The 9,700-nt window shown below is 37.6% G+C and overlaps 1 non-coding gene across 1 annotated transcript; it reads right to left on the bottom strand.

The window, feature by feature from the left end:
• Positions 1-253: 253 nt before the first annotated feature.
• On the bottom strand, positions 254-326 carry Trnat-agu. The gene has a single exon. It is a non-coding gene; the product is annotated as a tRNA-Thr (tRNA).
• Positions 327-9,700: the final 9,374 nt, after the last annotated feature.

Here is a 9,700-nt window from a genome sequence, read left to right on the forward strand (position 1 = left end):
TTTCCTAATATTCGTTTAACAAAACCCATTTTACGATTAGCTTGACCGGTTATTTCCCGAATATATTTATTTCACGATAGATCATTATTGAGTCTAACTCCTAGATATTCCACGGATTCAACTGCCTTTAATTGGGTACCCCGAATGAAGTAGCTCCGTTGTAGGGAGTTAATCTTCCTCCAGAAATTAATTACTACGCATTTATTCAGATTTAATTCTAACTGCCATGCATCGCACCACGCTTGAAAATTATTGCCTCCAGAGAGATTTGAACTCTCGACCTCTAGTTTACTAGACCACTGCTGTAACCCCTTAGCTATGGAGGCGCTTGAAGCATCGCAGCTTATGAGAACCCTTGGGTCGATATGTGGCCTGATAAGTGTGAAGTTGCACGTCTCATTCACTGATTTGCTAGTATCCGAAAACCTTGCCACAACACGGTTGACGAATCCTAATTTCTTAGGAGCTCTGCCACAATTATTTATAATGAGAGTTACGATCCGCAAGAAGTCATCGTAATCCGGGATATTTTGCTTCAGGTATGCCTTTACGATAACTCCATCCGAAGCACATACATGTATATGAGCATATTAGGAGGTTCTACGCGTTCTAAACGTGATGTTTTTGGGTTCTCAACGATGCGATCATTGTAGAAAGGTGAGCAAAGTGGAACCCTGTTTCATATATTTCCTTTTACCCAGTCGAGGACCATGCATTAAGGGCATGTCTTCTTTCAATTTCATCTTGTCTTACAGCGCGTATGATACAAGAAAGTGAATGTCTCTGAAAGGCCACAGATATGCAACGTGTGGATTAAAATCTTGTCAGCATTTGTATTTATTTTTTGCACAAATATTTGACACTTGAGAAAAGGCCGGGTTATAATTTTCATAAGCAAAACAGCGGAAGATTAATAACTAAGCAGAGTAAGGCAATGTATGTAATTCTAATTGTGTGAGCATCGCATGCATGCTCCATTGCGCTCCATGCGCATGAGTGTCCATTTTCTCCAAATGTTTCGAGGTTCGGCACGTTCATAGCCATCAGGGAATGACAATATCCCCTATTTCTGTCACCCGCGAAATTAATAACTATGTTCTAAAGGAGTTCAGACTCGTAAGGCAATAAATGAATTTATATATTTATTGATATTATTTCTAACCATGTTGGCTCTATTCATTGCGAAAGCACAAGATCTTTCTTCACCTGCGATGTATGTTTTCCTTAATTTTAGTTTTCCTTTTATTTTTTTGTAATCGAAAATATGCTGTACATATTATGACTTCATTGGCGAAAACAAATGAATGTAGGATGCCATTACGAATATTTGCTGATGCCTTTTGCTCTCAGTTGACGGAAATTTGTAGTGATCCCTTTTTAACGCAATTTTTTCCTTAATTTCAGTTGTTATTTATTTCATTTATTTTTATTTATTTTATTATCAAACCGCCAAATACAACCGCATCGGCCATTTTAAATCGGGGTGTTTAACAAATTTAACAATTACACTTTCACAAACATCCATGCCGTGAATAGGGGAAACCTACCCAGGCGGGACTCGAACACGCGACCTCTTATTTTTTTGTAATCCAAAATATGCTGTAAATATTTAGATCGTAACTGCTGGGAAATTAAAAAAATTGGGATGCTATAAGGAAGGTTTGGCGATACTAATTTCTTTCAGTTGACGGAAATGTTTAGTTATTCTTTTTTTTTTTGAACTTCGTTAACGTCGGTGAAAAGTTCGATTCCTCCTCACCCTTTGACCCGTCGTCTCATATTGGTACCTGTCATTTTTTTCAAATCCGCATGACCCCGTTTCCGTGACAAATTTAACCTTGACCTCACTTCTAGATCGTCTCTTTTTCCCCCTTCTCTCGTCAACTTTTTTTTCTTTTCAATTCGCCCTCGTTCAAAAATAGACGGAGAATAAAGGGAAAATAACTCTCTTACTCCGGTCAAGATGCCACCGAGTGTGAATCCTCGGAACGGATGCAACTACGGAGAAAAAGAGAAAAAAAAGACAAATGGTGGGCGCATTTTTCGCCCTACGCGCGTCTTTTTTCTGCATAGGGCGGGAAAGGCATTCGCAAAAATAATAATAATAAATTTATTACTCCAAAATTGTCTAAAGTTTACAGCTTTGGTAGTAAAAAAATGAAGGAGCTCTAGATAGCTGAAGTGGAAGGTGTGATCATCGAAATAAAAGTGTAGCTCAGCCATTTTACTATTGAAAAATAATCGATACGTTATCCTGAGTATTTTTCGTCTTCATTTATACTCCAAGAGGCAGGCAAGAGGTTGTGTTTGTCAATTTTTGTTTGCCTGATTAATATTTTTTATCCCAAATAAGCGTTTCTGCAACATCTTTAAATTTAAATGCAGTGCTAGTCTTTTAAGCTAGTGCTACTGCTAGTTTTTATGTACATTATAAATATGTCATTAAATATAATACTCGGGAATGAAAAACGTATCATGTGAAGGAAAATGAAAGTACAATGAGAGGATAATTAAGAGCATGCTATAAAATACAGAAGTATAACTTTGTCAACACAAAAAATGTCATAGTAAGTTCATATACACTCCATAATTCTTTCACACGGCGCCTTAAGTGCAAACAGGCAAATAAATCCATAGGGTGGGAAAGAAAATGATAGGGACTCACAGCAAAAACAGGATGAAGACATAGGTGCTGTGGTAGGTGGAAAAAGTCAGAAATTAGGTGATGACTGGGACTCGAACCCAGAACCTCCGGGTTATATAATCTACTTCATTCATTCATACATTTTACTCAATGCACTTAGTGAATCCTATTGGAAAAGGTGGTGGTTGATGGTAAATAGGAGGAAAAAAGGTGAGGGTTAGAGAAAAAGAAGGGAGAGAATTGATGAAAAAAACAGATGAAAGTGGGAAAAAACAACAAACGGCTTCCGTCGACTCACCGCGCTGCGCGTTGACGTCATAAATTCGAAAGGTTCATTTTTTGTTTTGTTTTTATTTTTACTGCTTTTTTTCTTCTCCCCCCTTTCTTCCACTCCCTCTATTACGCGAGGGCTCACTTGTGATTCTGGGAAGGAGTCTCTCTCTCTCTCTCTGGTGGAAAACTCGGTCGCTCCACTTGAGGAACTCGTGGGCTCGCGGAGCAGAAGTTAAAAAACACGTGGAGAGGGGAGGGGGCGTGGTGTTGGGGGTGGGGGCTGGAAGGGGGGGAAAGTTGCCGGGGTAAGCGTCAAACTCTGCGATCGAAGATTCCTCATGTTTTATTTTATTTTTTTTACGCCGTCATCCTTCCCCGAAAGTCATTCCCTAAATTCGTTAAAAAATGAATCTTGGTTTTCGCACGAGGCGCGCTTCGAAGTCTATTCTCATGAGGAACAGTTTTCAGTATCGCAGCATTACTCCATGTCTACGTATTTTTTTTAGAAAAAGTCCATTACCCTTGCTTGTTAATATAATATTAATTATAACTTCTCTAATGCTTACAGGTTCCCCCATTTACTAACTACTTTATAATATAGACGGTACATTCAAAAGCGTCCACGACCTGGTTACCAAGGCTGCTCTCGAACCCATGATCTTTAGATCAGATGACGAAGGAACACCCCCGGTGCCACGAGGCGTGCATTATTATTTCGCGTGGCACCATACTTGTTATAGTTTAGTCTGATTTACTTCTATATTCTTATTGCCTACATGTTGTCTTTATGTGTTTTAGTACCGGGGTATATATGTATGTTTTTCCTCCTATACGATACCAAAAACTGCCTCTATGCTCAGGAGCAACTCTGTTTCGATTTTTTTCGCCCCTTTAAATGTTATTTGTTATAAATTACGTCAAATTTACCTCGAAATGAGACTAGAAGTAATTTTAGATTAAGTATACTATAAAAAACCATTGAGTCATCATGGGTGTTTTAAGTTTAGAATTAGCTGGAGACAAATGAGAAGTATTGTGACTCGTTGATTTTATGAGAACATATTAATGTTATCACCCCAAATTACTCTTTCTTGTTATTCTCCCCGCAGAAAATTTCCCGAAATTCTTTAAAAATGAATGAATGAACTTTGGTTTTCGCATGAGGTACTTCGCACTTCGAAGTCTGCTCTTATGAGGAACTGTTTGCAGTATCGTAGCACTCAATGTCTAGTCTTTTTATAAAAATGCATAAGCGTAGCTATTAATGCATTATTATTAAAATTAATATAATGCTTACATATGCCCCCAAATTTTTTCTTCTTTAAAATATACCGTACAAATGTAAAACTGTACACTCTCTGGATACTCAAGCGGGACACGAACCCGCGATATTCAGGTCGGTAGACGAAAGCTTACTCCCGCTACCTTAGGTGTACTATCTCTATTTTCAGGAGCATCTATTTTTCATTTTTTGTTAAAAACTATTTTTCTATTTTTTGCGACTTTTCCCAGTGCTGTAGGGTAATGATTGTTCAAAGTTTACTCAACTTTCCGACCAAATCAGTTATTACATACATAAACCTTACAATGGATGAAATATGATTTGATGCTTTCCCGGCTAATTATGTGCGTAAACTGTTCTCGGGACTCCCACCGGGTTAATTCTTTTTCAACATTCAGCCCTGATGATGAGCGCCGAGACGTAGCTCGAAACGTTGGCCGTTATGAAAGAATTAACCCGGTGGGAATCCCGAGAAACAGTTTACCCACACAAAGGCTGTATTCATCCTATCCATATAGAAAGCATCCAGGGTAAATCTCGTGGAATTCTGAATTGTTGATAAGATAAATATTATAGACAATTTACGTGGAGAAAGTTTAATCCCACGACCGCTTTGAATTCATTTTGTGTAATCGTCTGGTGAATTCATCATAAAAGCAAGTGTTTTGACATGAAGGAGAGATTAAGAACTGTTTTTCAAGAGATTACGAACTGTATTGAAATCGTTCGTGAAACTTAACTAATTTTTCTGGGAAATTGTAAGTAGTTTTAATTTTATTGATTTATTCATTATCAGTGCTCACGATTTGGGTGTCCTCTTAGCATGTCATACGATGAAGAATTTTAATTTTAAATTTTCATCTTCAGTGCAGGTTATTGCGAATGATGTGTTCACGAAATGAGTGTTGGCCTCGACTCATGCAGATTGAATATCGTTCATGCAGCGAGGCAACGTCGAAGTTTTAATGGAATGTCTTGCGTTAGCGCGTGATTAGTTATCACGTCCGTGCTTTTAAGGCACGCGGAATAATTTGCGAGGGGGGAAAATATCCATTTCTGTGAATGACGAATTTATTTTGGAGTCTAGTATCCCTGAATAAGGATCAGAAAGTTGTAAACCTGAAAAGTTGGAAGACGTAAATAATGAGTTCGATGAACCAGGAAAGTTATTGCTCGGAAAATCTCCATTTAACTCAACTTCACGCATGGTTTCTTCCAATTTTACTACATATGATAATGGATTAATAATATTTGTATGAATAAATTCCCAATTAATCGATAGTAAATTAGCGTGATAGGTTTGTATCGTTTATTGTTGCTAAGGTTCTATCCATTTTTGAGCTTTAATTTTATGAAAATGACTGTCGGGAATAATTATTCATGAAATTGCTTTTTATGTACTCTATTAGTACCGCGACCAGTCTCGTCGTTTAGATACTCAGATGTTATCGTTAATACTGCGTTTATTTATGCTTAGTAAGTTTTTCTCAGAAAGGTATCCGTGAGTCTGAATGGGCATATTTAAAAAGTTGCCTAAACGTGAACTTAGTGATTTGGAAAGAATCCAATCAGTACTTTCCACTAAAAATGTTTGTCTTTCTTTCTCAGGTTTTAATACAAACAGTAAAACAGTTATGCAGTAGTACTTTATATAATTGTATCTAAGTCCTTCACATACAGGGCCTAGGATATTAACAATGAAGTCGAAATGACTAACAATGAGTAAAAACCATTGCCAAGTTACACTTCGTTACCGTAATAACCATTTAGTCTATTTAGTGGCGATCGTTGGATATCCAAAAGGATTCAACTTTCCCTTAAGTTCTACTTCTAGTTCCCCTCTACGTTTTTAAAGTAAATTTTGCGTGTCAATGTTAATTAAGGTTCTGGAGATACTTTTTCAAGCTTGTATGTACAAGTTTATAATGTGTGCGCCGGTGTTTTTTTAATCTTTATCTGCATAAAATGACGCAATATAAGCTGAAACCGATCGAGCCACCAAATAATGGAAGCAAGTTTTATCTTTTGTCTTTTATTTTGCGATAAACTCATCGAAGTTGGCTCTACGACAAGTCGTCCGACCGTATCAGAAAAATATTGCTGTTGCACATTTTTTAATTGAAAATAAGACAACCTCCTATTATGCTGACTGTAGCTATGTACGCGCTTGTTTTGTATGTAAATGTTGAAAGTTTTTTTCTTTACACCCGGCTTATTTCCATTAATGTAGTTTTGGCTTTATTCTTATCGTCTTCACATAATTTTATGATTATTTATCATTATTTGCATGTACTTCCAAATCACAAAGAAGACGTAACCGTCGTTAATCTTATTCTAAAGAATAATGTGGGGTAGCTGTATGCATTATGGCTGACTCTGCGTGAGTTACAACCCGCTGTGTATGAACCTTTAGCTCCAGCGGCAAATTCCATCACTACTCGATTGACCTGCTACAGATGCATCTGTTCGAAAGTGCCGATTACGCTCTCTGGACTGTGATGTATGTGGCAGGTGATGGTCACACGACGTGGATGAATAATTGTTGCATACTGTGCGAATGGTAGATGTAATGATTCAATGAATGACATACCTTGGCATAAAAGTTTACAGAATTGTTATTAGTTTCTCTTGCGGAGTTGTCGACAGAAGAGTACTTTCCTGGATTAAGTTTCGACAATTATGTTATTCTCATTACAGTGGGGCGAAAGATGACATTTTCGGGATCAAATTTTGCCCTGTGTGGGAAAGTTGCACACTTATATCAGGGTAACTGTTGTAAAAGTTGCATAGTTGTATCAGGGATCCTAACTTTTAGAAACTCCGATTATATCAACGACTGAGGCCAGAGCTCTAAATTGGAAATAAAGAAATAAAACTTTGTAAAGTTCACTATTATTTAATTTCGGGCACGACCCGGGTTTCGTAACTTGGTTACATCGTCAGGTGTCAGGTGTACCTAACGATGTAACCAAGCTACGAAACCCGGGTCGTGCCCATAATTAAATAATAGTGGACCTTACAAAGTTTCATCTCTTTATTTCCAATATGGAGAGGTTTCACAAAGTAAAGCCTGAAGTTATCAGTTATACATTGCTATAAAGGTAAAATATTTGCGAAAATTCTGGATGATTTCGTAAACAAACACCTGTGGTGGATAATGAAACTCTGCAACTTATCCCGTTTCGGCAACAATTGGTAAAGAGTATTTCAGCGTTGCATTTACGAAGTTTAAAGTTAATTTAAAGAATTTTACTGTTTTACGATGCGTGAGAATGAACAGAAAATGTCTAGCATAGACAATCCTCCTAAAATATATGGCTACGTGCTGCAAGCAGTGGATCACTCATGACCCCTCATGATCAAGGATCCCTCATTGCTTGAAACTTAGCTAGGAAGCGTGGTAGCAAAAAACAACCATTTTGTAATTGACAGATTATACGGTCATAATTTTTCCAATACTAAATTCTTGCATTTAGTCCACGAGATTCCTAATTTAGTTCCTAGGTGACAATGTACATGTCCCAGTATTTCGCAAAGAGCTTTTTAAATGTTCACATAAAGATACTCCTTATGCGGTATTATCATGCTATGAAAAGCCATGTAAATCAATGGCCTACGGATCGTCAACGCTTACGAGTGGTGTCTAGTCATGTTAAAAATTTTCGGTAGCTCTATGCTCATATTTTAATTCGAAGTTCTTTTTTCACAAATTACGACGCAGATTGATTTATACGACGCAGGCTGCTAGCAGGTAGCTGAGTACCCTGCTAGCAGGTAGCGCTGGGCTTAATAAGGATTATTATTCCCCTATCAAACGAAGGAAACTTTCCGAACTTAGGTATTTTTAATGTGTGATTATTATTATTAGATGTGCCTCATGCATGCATTAGTAATCTCAGACAATGTAAAACTCCTATCTACTTGTATAGAAACTAGGTCCCTGTGACGTCACGTGGAGTGGAATCGCATGGGCACCAATCTGGCCTTTTTCAAATCAGGTTAAAATTGACGGTTGCCATTCGTCTAAACTGGGATTTCTGAAACCAAATTATTTGTATATTATAAATACACTTATGGTGGGTAAGGAATCGCAATCAATGCATTTCGTTTTCTTTGATGAAGGAAACTACCCTATTCTAGTTTAGTTCTACATTTCGCTCCCGGGAACGTAACTATTGAAATTTTACTGGTTTTTGACTTTCGTCTAGTTTTTATTGCCATCCCTGATTTAAAGTGCACCATTCTTCAACACATCACAAGGTTATGCCTTCTTGGAAATGGTGACTGCTATCGCGTTGATATACTAGTAAAAGATGAACTCAGCGGATCGAAAAATTTTCCGTGTCCGTCTCGGCATTACCCGGTGGAGGGTGGGGACTGGATGTCGGCTTTTGACGCATCGACTGGCAGTCCGTCATCCGGAAGGATGGAATGGGTTCTGCGGTTCCATGTTTTGCGCCCTGAATGTCGGAAAACAGGTGCATGGACATCCCCGTATTTTTTTTACGCCCTACAAACTCCATCAGCTGCGGTAAAATAAAACAGTAGGGCAGCGACCCATTCTTGGTCAACGACCGTGGTTATCCAAAAGAAAAAAATACATTCCTGCTTCGAATGGTCGCGTAAAAGTTGTGTTTCGACATAATATTATTATCACTTTAACTTAATTATTTAACTCAATCCGTTTCGACTCTTCTCCTTCTACATAATACTTTGCGAACCCCTTCTAGTGCGTGTAGTATCGGGTAACCAATCATCAGCATGTAAGAGGATCTGCACACCACTCGGTCAAAAAAATATATTACGCATATTAACTTAAATACTTCCGAACTCATGCATAGGCAAAACTTGCTCACGGATAGTTCAGATAAATTCATTCCGTAAATCAATTCAAGGTAAAAATAATGGAAAAATATAAAAATGCTATGAGTCTACCTAGCTAGTGACGTCATAAATTCTACTAATCTATATTTGTTGTTATTCCTAATAGTACGATGGAGGAAGGCCATTTTGAATCTGCTTTGCAATACATTTCTTTAACTTTCTTCCTGTGATCCTGTCTACCGTAGAGCATCGGCTAGGCTAGAATATTTGTCACTTCGTCTGAGGAAAACTCTTCTCCGAATTAACTCAGGAAATTTAGCTTTTACTTTTCTCTTTTACTTTTTTACTTTACTCTACGTTTTACATAAGTACAAATTTACTTTTCTCTACGTTCGCGCAAAAATTCCCATCATAACTGGCATAACATATGAAACGCAGCACTATTATTGTGGCAACTTATCACGAATGTGGCCGCCCTGAATCTACTCTGTTGATATGATTTATCAGTCCTGCTTACTGTGCCATTTTCAAGGTAGCAACTCTTACAAAATATAATTGAGAGTTGCATCCTTTGCGATATGTATCGAAACCGGTTGGATGAAATGCACGCCGTGTGGAAAATTACAAAGTCAATTTTACTTACATAAAATTACTACATTCAACAAATTTGAGCCAGC

This window comes from Ischnura elegans, chromosome 8 (genome assembly GCF_921293095.1).
Source record: "Ischnura elegans chromosome 8, ioIscEleg1.1, whole genome shotgun sequence".
Classification (NCBI taxonomy): domain Eukaryota; kingdom Metazoa; phylum Arthropoda; class Insecta; order Odonata; family Coenagrionidae; genus Ischnura; species Ischnura elegans.